The 12,500-nt window shown below is 44.5% G+C and overlaps 6 non-coding genes across 6 annotated transcripts; all 6 read left to right on the top strand.

The window, feature by feature from the left end:
• The first annotated feature begins 6,594 nt into the window (after positions 1-6,594).
• On the top strand, positions 6,595-6,667 carry trnaf-gaa (transfer RNA phenylalanine (anticodon GAA)). The gene has a single exon. It is a non-coding gene; the product is annotated as a tRNA-Phe (tRNA).
• Positions 6,668-7,531: 864 nt separating this feature from the next.
• trnai-aau (transfer RNA isoleucine (anticodon AAU)) lies at positions 7,532-7,606 on the top strand. The gene has a single exon. It is a non-coding gene; the product is annotated as a tRNA-Ile (tRNA).
• A 947-nt stretch (positions 7,607-8,553) lies between these two features.
• Positions 8,554-8,627, top strand: trnai-aau (transfer RNA isoleucine (anticodon AAU)). Its single transcript has one exon. It is a non-coding gene; the product is annotated as a tRNA-Ile (tRNA).
• An 82-nt stretch (positions 8,628-8,709) lies between these two features.
• On the top strand, positions 8,710-8,782 carry trnaf-gaa (transfer RNA phenylalanine (anticodon GAA)). Its single transcript has one exon. It is a non-coding gene; the product is annotated as a tRNA-Phe (tRNA).
• An 879-nt stretch (positions 8,783-9,661) lies between these two features.
• Positions 9,662-9,735, top strand: trnai-aau (transfer RNA isoleucine (anticodon AAU)). The gene has a single exon. It is a non-coding gene; the product is annotated as a tRNA-Ile (tRNA).
• Positions 9,736-10,542: 807 nt separating this feature from the next.
• trnaf-gaa (transfer RNA phenylalanine (anticodon GAA)) lies at positions 10,543-10,615 on the top strand. The gene has a single exon. It is a non-coding gene; the product is annotated as a tRNA-Phe (tRNA).
• The last annotated feature ends 1,885 nt before the right edge of the window (positions 10,616-12,500 follow it).

The raw sequence follows: 12,500 nt of genomic DNA, 5'->3' as shown, positions 1-12,500 counted from the left end.
TACATTTTGAGTGTCAAAATTATGAGTCACATGCATGTGAATTGTCAAGGGTGCCACAGAATTATGTTAAGTCCATTTCCAGAATAGCTCAGTTGGGAGAGCGGTAGACTGAAGATCTAAAGGTCCCTTGTTCGATTCCTGGTTTCGGTATCTGTATTTGTTCTTTCTTTATGCTCTGGCTTCAATGAAACTTTCCACAGCTTTGTTTGTGGGCCTCAATGGTGTGTGCTACGCTGCTCCTCTGAAAGTAAGTAATGTCTTGCTTTTTCATCTGACATTTGACATCAGTGTTACATTAAAGTTGCTTGTCATTGCTACATGACAGTAGGTTGTCGTAAGACAAGGCTGCATGAAGTGTGAACTGCAGCTTTCTTGGATCCACAAAAAAATGTTTTTGGGGAATGCGGGCATCGATCCCACTACCTCAGCATGCTGCAAAGCATTTGAGCTAATTCCCCAGCCGTTTGGAATTTCCACAAGAAGCAACCAAGAGGGTCCAGTCTTGTCAGGCTATGCTGTTGGTGGACTTGTTTGTTGACGTGTCCAGCACTTGCAGAGGCTCGGTGCATTTCAACAATTGAGCAAAATAGCAAATTGCCAGTTAGCTCAGTTGGTTAGAGTGTGGTGCTAATAACGCCAAGGTCATGGGTTTTTCGATCCCATACTGGCTATTATGTACATTTTGAGTGTCAAAGTAGGTTATGAGTCACATGCATGTGAATTGTCAAGGGTGCCACAGAATTATGTTGAGTGAATTGCATCGGAATAGCTCATTTGGGAGAGCGTTAGACTGAAGATCTCAAGAGTCCCTGTTTGATCCTGGCTATTTCTGGTATTTGTTTTGTTTCTTTATGCTCTGGCTTCAAAGAAAGTTTCCACAGCTTTGTTTGTGGGCCTCAATGGTGTTCGATGCTCACTGCTCCTCTGAAAGTAAGTAATGTCTTGCTTTTTCATCTGACATTTTGACATCAGTGTTACATTAAAGTCTGCTTGTTTATGCATTGCTAATGACAGTGGTTGTCGTAACTGCTAAGGCTGCATGAAGTGTGAACTGCAGCTTTCTTGGATCCACAAAACAATGTGATTTTGGAGAATGTGGGCACCGATCCCACTACCTCACGCTCTTTTTGAGCTGGAATTCCAAGATGGCGTAGCAGTAAGTCCTGTCGTGTCGTGTCCCCTGTATATATATCTTTTTCGTTTTTTACATATTTTTCTTCGTCTCTTTAAAAACTTTTTCCTAAACCTAAGCTTGGGTTCCAAATACTCTCCTGCAACCCGCCTCACCCAATGTAGCTATTTTTTCCTAAAGTAAATTTATATATTATATTTACTCACTTCCCAACCACAGGAACCCTCAACTCACCCAATGAATGCTCAACCCTCACCAGAAGCTAGCCAGCTAACCACTAGCCATGCTAGCGGTCTTCAACGCTAACCACCAGCGACATCATCAAAGCATAACCTTCAGCCATCTCCGGAAAGCTCTGAAGCTTTATACCGCATCAGTTGCAATGAACAACGTCTCTGTCCCAGAGCTTAGCCTGGAACCAGAGCCCATCTCCCGACTACCCGGAAAAATACCTAATTTGCCATTTGGACCCTTACTGACCCTCTACTGCCCACGGATCCATCACGACTGGTCCGCCGACATAATCGTCCGAGGGGTTTCCAGGCTTTTCCGCTGCGACATCGCCAAATCTGCTGGCCAACCCTTCAGCTTTTTCATCTCCAGCTCACCGCATGAAGAGGAATAAATAAACAGACTCACCCCATCGCGACGTCCCCCAAAGGTTAACTCTCTAGCCCTCGCTATCTCCCTGCTTGCTAATTCGGCTAACGGCTCTTGTCAAGCTCCGGTCCGCTAACTGCTTTGTCTAGCTCGGGCCTAGCTGTTAGCTTGTTAGCACAGGCCTGCTAACCGTCTGCACCACCGCGTCCCAATCACTCTCTGACCCCATTTACTTTCTATCTCTTTTTGATTTTTAATTTGTTTATACCTTCCGGAAACCTGCCTCACCCAATGTGATACGGAATCGCTATTATTTAAAAAATTTTAGAACACACTTAAGAACCTCCAGAAGCTAACCAGCTAACTAGCTACAAGCTATTTAGTCATTGTTAGTTTTTTTTAACCTGGATAACACTCGCCAGCCAGCCCCTGCCCCATCCACCGCTGCCCCCTGGACACTGATCTCTTGGCCACATAGCTGATGCACGCTGGACTGTCCATTAATCACGGTACTCCATTCTGCTTGTTTGTTTTATCTGTTGACGCCATTTTACCTGCTGTTTGTCGTGCCAGCTGATTAGCTGTTGTTGTCCCTACTGTTTTTAGCTAGCTTTCCCAATTCAACACCTGTGATTACTGTATGCCTCGCTGTATGTCTCTCTCAAATGTCAATATGCCTTGTATACTGTTGTTCAGGTTAGTTATCATTGTTTTAGTTCACAATGGACCCCTAGACCCACTCTTCATACCCCTGTTAACTCCTTTGTCCCACCTCCCACACATGCGGTGACCTCACCCATTACAACCAGCATGTCCAGAGATTCAACCTGTCTCATCATCACCCAGTGCCTGGGCTTACCTCCGCTGTACCCGCACCCCACCATACCCCTGTCTGTGCATTATGCCCTGAATATATTCTACCATGCCCAGAAACCTGCTCCTCTTATTCTCTGCCCCCAACGCTCTAGGCGACCAGTTTTGATAGCCTTTAGCCGCACCCTCATACTACTCCTTCTCTGTTCCGCGGGTGATGTGGAGGTAAATCCAGGCCCTGCATGTCCCCAGGCACCCTCATTTGTTGACTTCTGTGATCGTAAAAGCCTTGGTTTTATGCATGTCAACATCAGAAGCCTCCTCCCTAAGTTTGTTTTACTCACTGCTTTAGCACACTCTGCTAACCCTGATGTCCTTGCTGTGTCTGAATCCTGGCTCAGGAAGGCCACCAAAAATTCAGAGATTTCCATACCCAACTATAACATCTTCCGTCAAGATAGAACTGCCAAAGGGGGCGGAGTTGCAGTCTACTGCAGAGATAGCCTGCAAAGTAATGTCATACTTTCCAGGTCCATACCCAAACAGTTCGAACTACTAATTTTGAAAATTACCTCTCCAGAAATAAGTCTCTCACTGTTGCCGCCTGCTACCGACCACCCTCAGCTCCCAGCTGTGCCCTGGACACCATTTGTGAATTGATCGCCCCCATCTAGCTTCAGAGTTTGTTCTGTTAGGTGACCTAAACTGGGATATGCTTAACACCCCGGCAGTCCTACAATGTAAGCTAGATGCCCTCAATCTCACTCAAATCATCAAGGAACCCACCAGGTACAACCTTAACTCTGTAAACAAGGGCACCCTCATAGACGTCATCCTGACCAACTGGCCCTCCAAATACACCTCCGCTGTCTTCAACCAGGATCTCAGCGATCACTGCCTCATTGCCTGTATCCGCCACGGAGCCGCAGTCAAACGACCACCCCTCATCACTGTCAAACGCTCCCTAAAACACTTCTGTGAGCAGGCCTTTCTAATCGACCTGGCCCGGGTATCCTGGAAGGACATTGACCTCATCCCGTCAGTTGAGGATGCCTGGTCATTCTTTAAAAGTAACTTCCTCACCATTTTAGATAAGCATGCTCCGTTCAAAAAATGCAGAACCAAGAACAGATACAGCCCTTGGTTCACTCCAGACCTGACTGCCCTCGACCAGCACAAAAACATCCTGTGGCGGACTGCAATAGCATCGAATAGCCCCGTGATATGCAACTGTTCAGGGAAGTCAGGAACCAATACACGCAGTCAGTCAGGAAAGCTAAGGCCAGCTTCTTCAGGCAGAAGTTTGCATCCTGTAGCTCCAACTCCAAAAAGTTCTGGGACACTGTGAAGTCCATGGAGAACAAGAGCACCTCCTCCCAGCTGCCCACTGCACTGAGGCTAGGTAACACGGTCTCCACCGATAAACCATGATTATCGAAAACTTCAATAAGCACTTCTCAACGGCTGGCCATGCCTTCCGCCTGGCTACTCCAACCTCGGCCAACAGCTCCGCCCCCCCGCAGCTCCTCGCCCAAGCCTCTCCAGGTTCTCCTTTACCCAAATCCAGATAGCAGATGTTCTGAAAGAGCTGCAAAACCTGGACCCGTACAAATCAGCTGGGCTTGACAATCTGGACCCTCTATTTCTGAAACTATCTGCCGCCATTGTCGCAACCCCTATTACCAGCCTGTTCAACCTCTCTTTCATATCGTCTGAGATCCCCAAGGATTGAAAGCTGCCGCAGTCATCCCCCTCTTCAAAGGGGGAGACACCCTGGACCCAAACTGCTATAGACCTATATCCATCCTGCCCTGCCTATCTAAGGTCTTCGAAAGCCAAGTCAACAAACAGGTCACTGACCATCTTGAATCCCACCGTACCTTCTCCGCTGTGCAATCTGGTTTCCGAGCCGGTCATGGGTGCACCTCAGCCACGCTCAAGGTACTAAACGATATCATAACCGCTATCGATAAAAGACAGTACTGTGCAGCCGTCTTCATCGACCTTGCCAAGGCCTTCGACTCTGTCAATCACCATATTCTTATCGGCAGACTCAGTAGCCTCGGTTTCTCGGATGACTGCCTTGCCTGGTTCACCAATTACTTTGCAGACAGAGTTCAGTGTGTCAAATCGGAGGGCATGCTGTCCGGTCCTCTGGCAGTCTCTATGGGGGTGCCACAGGGTTCAATTCTCGGGCCGACTCTTTTCTCTGTATATATCAATGATGTTGCTCTTGCTGCGGGCGATTCTCTGATCCACCTCTACGCAGACGACACCATTCTATATACTTTCGGCCCGTCATTGGACACTGTGCTATCTAACCTCCAAACGAGTTTCAATGCCATACAACACTCCTTCCGTGGCCTCCAACTGCTCTTAAACGCTTGTAAAACCAAATGCATGCTTTTCAACCGATCGCTGCCTGCACCCGCATGCCCGACTAGCATCACCACCCTGGATGGTTCCGACCTTGAATATGTGGACATCTATAAGTACCTAGGTGTCTGGCTAGACTGCAAACTCTCCTTCCAGACTCATATCAAACATCTCCAATCGAAAATCAAATCAAGAGTCGGCTTTCTATTCCGCAACAAAGCCTCCTTCACTCACGCCGCCAAGCCTAGTAAAACTGACTATCCTACCGATCCTTGACTTCGGCGATGTCATCTACAAAATGGCCTCCAACACTCTACTCAGCAAACTGGATGCAGTCTATCACAGTGCCATCCGTTTTGTCACTAAAGCACCTTATACCACCCACCACTGCGACTTGTATGCTCTAGTCGGCTGGCCCTCGCTACATATTCGTCGCCAGACCCACTGGCTCCAGGTCATCTACAAGTCCATGCTAGGTAAAGCTCCGCCTTATCTCAGTTCACTGGTCACGATGGCAACACCCATCCGTAGCACACGCTCCAGCAGGTGTATCTCACTGATCATCCCTAAAGCCAACACCTCATTTGGCCGCCTTTCGTTCCAGTACTCTGCTGCCTGTGACTGGAATGAACTGCAAAAATCGCTGAAGTTGGAGACTTTTATCTCCCTCACCAACTTCAAACATCAGCTATCCGAGCAGCTAACCGATCGCTGCAGCTGGACATAGTCTATTGGTAAATAGCCCACCCATTTTCACCTACCTCATCCCCATACTGTTTTTATACTGTTTTTTTTATTTATTTATTTATTTATTTACTTTTCTGCTCTTTTGCACACCAATATCTCTACCTGTACATGACCATCTGATCATTTATCACCCCAGTGTTAATCTGCAAAATTGTAATTGCCCATTTTATTTCTACCTACCTCCATGCCTTTTTGCTGTTCACATTGTATATAGACTTGTTCCCTAGCCTTTTTTTTTTTTTTTTTTTACTGTGTTATTGACTTGTTAATTGTTTACTCCATGTGTAACTCTGTGTTGTCTGTTCACACATTTTGACATGTTACATTTATCTTGGCCAGGTGCATGCAGTTGCAAATGAGAACTTGTTAAATAAAGGTGAAATAAAAATAAAATAAAAAATAAATAAAGGTCCCTGGTTCGAAAATCTCAACTAGCCTATAAAGGTGAAATAAAAAAATAAAAAGTAAATGTCTTTCTTTTTCAACATTGTGACATCAGACAAGGCTTGTCATTGTTACATGACAGTAGGTGAACTGGAATTTTTTTCTTGGATCCATAAAACAATGTGCTTTTGGAGAATGTGGGCATCGATCCCACTACCTCACGCGTGCAAAGCATTTGAGCTAATTCCCCAGCCTTTTGGAACTTCCTTAAGAAGCGACCAAGAGGGTCCAGTCTTGTCAGGCTATGCTGTTGGCGGACTTGTTTGTTGACGTGCCAGCACTTGCAGAGGTTCGGTGCATTTCAACAATTGAGCAAAATAGCAAATGGCCGGTTAGCTCAGTAGGTTAGAGTGTGGTGCTAATAACGCCAAGGTCATTGGTTCGAACCGCATACTGGCTATTATGTACATTTTGAGTGGCAAAATTAAGAGTCACATGCATGTGAATTGTCAAGGGTGCCACAGAATTATGTTGAGTGCATTGCCGGAATAGCTCAGTTGGGAGAGCGTTAGACTGAAGATCTAAAGGTCCCTGGTTTAATCCCGGGTTTTGCCATCTGTATTTGTTCTTTCTTTATGCTCTGGTTTCAAGGAAACTTTCCACAGCTTTGTTTGTGGGCCTCAATGGTGTGTGCTACGCTGCTCCTCTGAAAGTAAGAAATGTCTTGCTTTTTCATCTGACATTTTGACATCAGTGTTACATTAAAGTTGCTTGTCATTGCTACATGACAGTAGGTTGTCGTAAGACAAGGCTGCATGAAGTGTGAACTGCAGCTTTCTTGGATCCACAAAAAAATGTGTTTTTGGGGAATGCGGGCATCGATCCCACTACCTATAGCATGCTAAGCAAACACAATACCAATTGATCAAATTCCCCAGCTGTTTGGAATTGCCACAAGGAGCAACCAAGAGTGTCCAGTCTTGTCAGGCTATGCTGTTGGTGGACTTGTTAGTTTGCGCTCCAGCACTTGCAGAGGCTCGGTGCATCTCAACAATTGTGCTCTGTAGCCAGCGGCTGGTTAGCTCAGTTGGTTAGAGTGTGTGATACGCTGCTCTCTGAAAGTAAGTAATGTCTTTCTTTTTCATCTGACATTGTGACATCAGTGTTACATGAGAGTTTCTTGTCATTGTTACATGACAGTTTCTTGTCATTGGTTGTCGTAAGACAAGGCTGCATGAAGTGTGAACTGGAGTTTTCTTGGATCCATAAAACAATGTGCTTTTGGAGAATGTGGGCATCGATCCCACTACCTCACGCGTGCAAAGCATTTGAGCTAATTCCCCAGCCGTTTGGAATTTCCGAAAGAAGCAACCAAGAGGGTCCAGTCTTGTCAGGCTATGCTGTTGGTGGACTTGTTTGTTGACGTGCCAGCACTTGCAGAGGCTCGGTGCATTTCAACAATTGAGCAAAATAGCAAATGGCTGGTTAGCTCAGTTGGTTAGAGTGTGGTGCTAATAATGCCAAAGGTCATGGGTTCGATCCCCATACTGGCTATTATGTACATTTTGAGTGTCAAAATTATGAGTCACATGCATGTGAATTGTCAAGGGTGCCACAGAATTATGTTGAGTGAATTGCTGGAATAGCTCAGTTGGGAGACGTTAGACTGAAGATCTAAAGGTCCCTGGTTCGATCCTGGGTTTCGTCATCTGTATTTGTTCTTTCTTTATGCTCTGGCTTCAAGGAAACTTTCCACAGCTTTGTTTGTGGGCCTCAATGGTGTGTGCTACGCTGCTCCTCTGAAAGTAAGTAATGTCTTGCTTTTTCATCTGACATTTTGACATCAGTGTTACATTAAAGTTGCTTGTCATTGCTACATGACAGTAGGTTGTCGTAAGACAAGGCTGCATGAAGTGTGAACTGCAGCTTTCTTGGATCCACAAAAAATGTGTTTTTGGGGAATGCGGGCATCGATCCCACTACCTATAGCATGCTAAGCAAACACAATACCAATTGATCAAATTCCCCAGCTGTTTGGAATTGCTTGTTAGTTTGCAGCACAAGGAGCAACCAAGAGTGTCCAGTCTTGTCAGGCTATGCTGTTGGTGGACTTGTTATTGTGCACTTGCAGAGGCTCATCTCAACAATTGTGCTCTGTACATTAGCTCAGTTGGTTTCTTGTCATTGACATTACATCAGTGTTACATTTTCTTGTCATTGTTTACATGACAGTAGGTTGTCGTAAGACAAGGCTGCATGAAGTGTGAACTGGAGTTTTCTTGGATCCATAAAACAATGTGCTTTTGGAGAATGTGGGCATCGATCCCACTACCTCACGCGTGCAAAGCATTTGAGCTAATTCCCCAGCCGTTTGGAATTTCCGCAAGAAGCAACCAAGAGGGTCCAGTCTTGTCAGGCTATGCTGTTGGTGGACTTGTTTGTTGATGTGCCAGCACTTGCAGAGGCTCGGTGCATTTCAACAATTGAGCAAAATAGCAAATGGCCGGTTAGCTCAGTTGGTTAGAGTGTGGTGCTAATAATGCCAAGGTCATGGGTTCGATCCCCATACTGGCTATTATGTACATTTTGAGTGTCAAAATTATGAGTCACATGCATGTGAATTGTCAAGGGTGCCACAGAATTATGTTGAGTGAATTGCCGGAATAGCTCAGTTGGGAGAGCGTTAGACTGAAGATCTAAAGGTCCCTGGTTTGATCCCGGGTTTCGGCATCTGTATTTGTTCTTTCTTTATGCTCTGGCTTCAAGGAAACTTTCCACAGCTTTGTTTGTGGGCCTCAATGGTGTCTGCTACGCTGCTCCTCTGAAAGTAAGTAATGTCTTGCTTTTTCATCTGACATTTTGACATCAGTGTTACATTAAAGTTGCTTGTCATTGCTACATGACAGTAGGTTGTCGTAAGACAAGGCTGCATGAAGTGTGAACTGCAGCTTTCTTGGATCCACAAAAAAATGTGTTTTTGGGGAATGTGGGCATCGATCCCACTACCTATAGCATGCTAAGCAAACACAATACCAATTGATCAAATTCCCCAGCTGTTTGGAATTGCCACAAGGAGCAACCAAGAGTGTCCAGTCTTGTCAGGCTATGCTGTTGGTGGACTTGTTAGTTTGCGCTGCAGCACTTGCAGAGGCTCGGTGCATCTCAACAATTGTGCTCTGTAGCCAGCGGCTGGTTAGCTCAGTTGGTTAGAGTGTGTGATACGCTGCTCTCTGAAAGTAAGTAATGTCTTTCTTTTTCATCTGACATTGTGACATCAGTGTTACATGAGAGTTTCTTGTCATTGTTACATGACAGTTTCTTGTCATTGTTTACATGACAGTAGGTTGTCGTAAGACAAGGCTGCATGAAGTGTGAACTGGAGTTTTCTTGGATCCATAAAACAATGTGCTTTTGGAGAATGTGGGCATCGATCCCACTACCTCACGCGTGCAAAGCATTTGAGCTAATTCCCCAGCCGTTTGGAATTTCCGCAAGAAGCAACCAAGAGGGTCCAGTCTTGTCAGGCTATGCTGTTGGTGGACTTGTTTGTTGACGTGCCAGCACTTGCAGAGGCTCGGTGCATTTCAACAATTGAGCAAAATAGCAAATGGCCGGTTAGCTCTGTTGGTTAGAGTGTGGTGCTAATAACGCCAAGGTCATGGGTTCTATCCCCATACTGGCTATTATGTACATTTTGAGTGTCAAAATTATGAGTCACACGCATGTGAATTGTCAAGGGTGCCACAGAATTATGTTAAGTGAATTGCCAGAATAGCTCAGTTGGGAGAGCGTTAGACTGAAGATCTAAAGGTCCCTGGTTGGGTTTCGGTGTCTGTATTTGTTCTTTCTTTATGCTCTGGCTTCAAGGAAACATTCCACAGCTTTGTTTGTGGGCCTCAATGGTGTGTGCTATGCTGCTCCTCTGAAAGTAAGTAATGTCTTGCTTTTTCATCTGACATTTTGACATCAGTGTTACATTAAAGTTGCTTGTCATTACTACATGACAGTAGGTTGTCGTAAGACAAGGCTGCATGAAGTGTGAACTGGAGTTTTCTTGGATCCATAAAACAATGTGATTTTTTCATCTGGAGCATGCGGGCATCGATCCCACTACCTGTGCACGCATGCCCAAACACAAAGCATTTGAGCTAATTCCCCAGCCGTTTGGAATTTCTTTCTTTTTCATCTGACATTGTGACATCAGTGTTACATGAAGAAGCAACCAAGAGGGTCCAGTCTTGTCAGGCTATGCTGTTGGTGGACTTGTTTGTTGACGTGCCAGCACTTGCAGACTTGGCTGACGGTGCATTTCAACAATTGAGCAAATAGCAAATGGCCGGTTAGCTCAGTTGGTTAGAGTGTGTTGCTAATAACGCCAAGGTCATGGGTTCGATCCCCGTAATGGCTATTATGTCCATTTTGAGTGTCAAAATTATGAGTCACATGCATGTGAATTGTAAAGGGTGCCACAGAATTATGTTGAGTGATTTGCCGGAATAGCTCACTTGGGAGAGCGGTAGACTGAAGATCTAAACGTCCCTGGTTTGATCCCGGGTTTCGGCATCTGTATTTGTTCTTTCTTTATGCTCTGGCTTCAAGGAAACTTTCCACAGCTTTGTTTGTGGGCCTCAATGGTGTGTGCTACGCTGCTCCTCTGAAAGTAAGTAATGTCTTGCTTTTTCATCTGACATTTTGACATCAGTGTTACATTAAAGTTGCTTGTCATTGCTACATGACAGTAGGTTGTCGTAAGACAAGGCTGCATGAAGTGTGAACTGCAGCTTTCTTGGATCCACAAAAAAATGTGTTTTTGGGGAATGTGGGCATCGATCCCACTACCTATAGCATGCTAAGCAAAATAAGAAAAAAGCTGTACTTAATAACAAATGAATGAGGGGAACATTTAATTTCATTGCATTATAATGAGTTAATGAGTTACTGCATTGTCTTTCAGTTGTAAAATTATCACTTTCTGTAGGATTATTTGTCCATTTCGGATAGGAGCCCACCTCACACCTTTACACGCCTGGTTATCCATCCTTCTAGCTCTATAGGCCACAGTAGCATAGGTTACAGGTTTGTAGTCAAGCCACAGATTTTAGGTGAGATCCCATGATACACTCAACAATACAACAACACGATTCTCATGAATAACCATTAAGCCATTTGCTAAGATTTCCCCCATTTTGACATGTGGAAACCTGTTGTCACTCTTACCCTGACGGATAGCTCCAGACACTTTTTTGGTCCTATCTGAGGCATTTTTAAATTCATGTCAAAATGGCCATATTCTGAAGACACTCTTAAAGTCTGCAGGGTAATCGAACTGGCCACATCTAAAGTCATTGGTGAGAAACCTTTTTAAACCCTAAAAGAAAAAGTAAAAACACGATTGCATTGAAAATAACCATTAAGTCATTCAGGTCGCAGACTCCCCTATAGGCATGGTTTGAAACCCACTCTTGACAACTTTTTAGCGCCTGCATGTCATGCACCTTTGTATAATCCAGTTGAAAAATAAATGACTTAAGGTAATGTAAATGACACCTAGTTAATATGAGTAGTGAATAACTATCGTATTTTTAATATTCTGCAAAAACAGCTAGTTGATGAGAGGCTGAAAGAGAATTGCAAGAATCGCGCAATTTAACAGGCGGGCCACAAACAGGCGAATAACAAAAAGCATCTCGGAACGCACAACTCGTCGGTCGTTGTCAGTGGATTGTATTGGCGGGAAGAACAAAAATATAGTCTGCAGGGTAATCGAGTCGCCGTCTAATGTCAAGCCACAGGTCACAGGTGAGCTGCCTTGTTAAACCCTAAAAATAAATAATAACACGATTGCGTTGAAAATACCCATTAAGCCATTTGTTAAGATTTCAGCCATGTGGACCTGTTGTCACTCTTACCCTGATGATTGCTGATACTTCCATAACTTTCGGTCTTATCTGAGGAATTTCATCATTTATATCAGAATGGCCATATTCTGAGGCCAGTTTAGCGGTCATTCAAACTATTTACTACTCTTTTCCATTGAAGGCCATATTGAGATTAAATCAATGACTGGAGTTTTTCATTGATAAAAACAAATGACTATTGAAAGTGCAAGCTGGTCTGTCATAATATAATAGAGACTGGTCTCTGTGGTGATTTTACAAGGCTGTGCCTATTTCTACTTGTCTGTCATAATACAATAACCCAGTATACCCAGGAACTGTCATAATACAGGATGGACTGAGCAGTCTAGCTGGTCTGTTGCAGTCTCCCATGGATGCGTGGGTTCAAATCCCACTGGTCTATCATAATATTTAGTGACTCTAGATCATGCTGGTCTAAGCCGTAATATAATAGAGAAATAGATCTGGCTGGTCTCTCAAATGTAAACCTTCTGTAGATCTAGCTGGTCTTTCATAATATAATAGAGACAGTAGATCTAGCTTGTCTGTCA

The sequence above is a fragment of the Oncorhynchus nerka genome, linkage group LG1, assembly GCF_034236695.1.
Source record: "Oncorhynchus nerka isolate Pitt River linkage group LG1, Oner_Uvic_2.0, whole genome shotgun sequence".
In the NCBI taxonomy this organism is placed as follows: Eukaryota; Metazoa; Chordata; class Actinopteri; order Salmoniformes; family Salmonidae; genus Oncorhynchus; species Oncorhynchus nerka.
The sequence above is the reverse complement of the archived record's forward strand: the minus strand, read 5'-3'. Positions and strand labels throughout refer to the sequence as shown.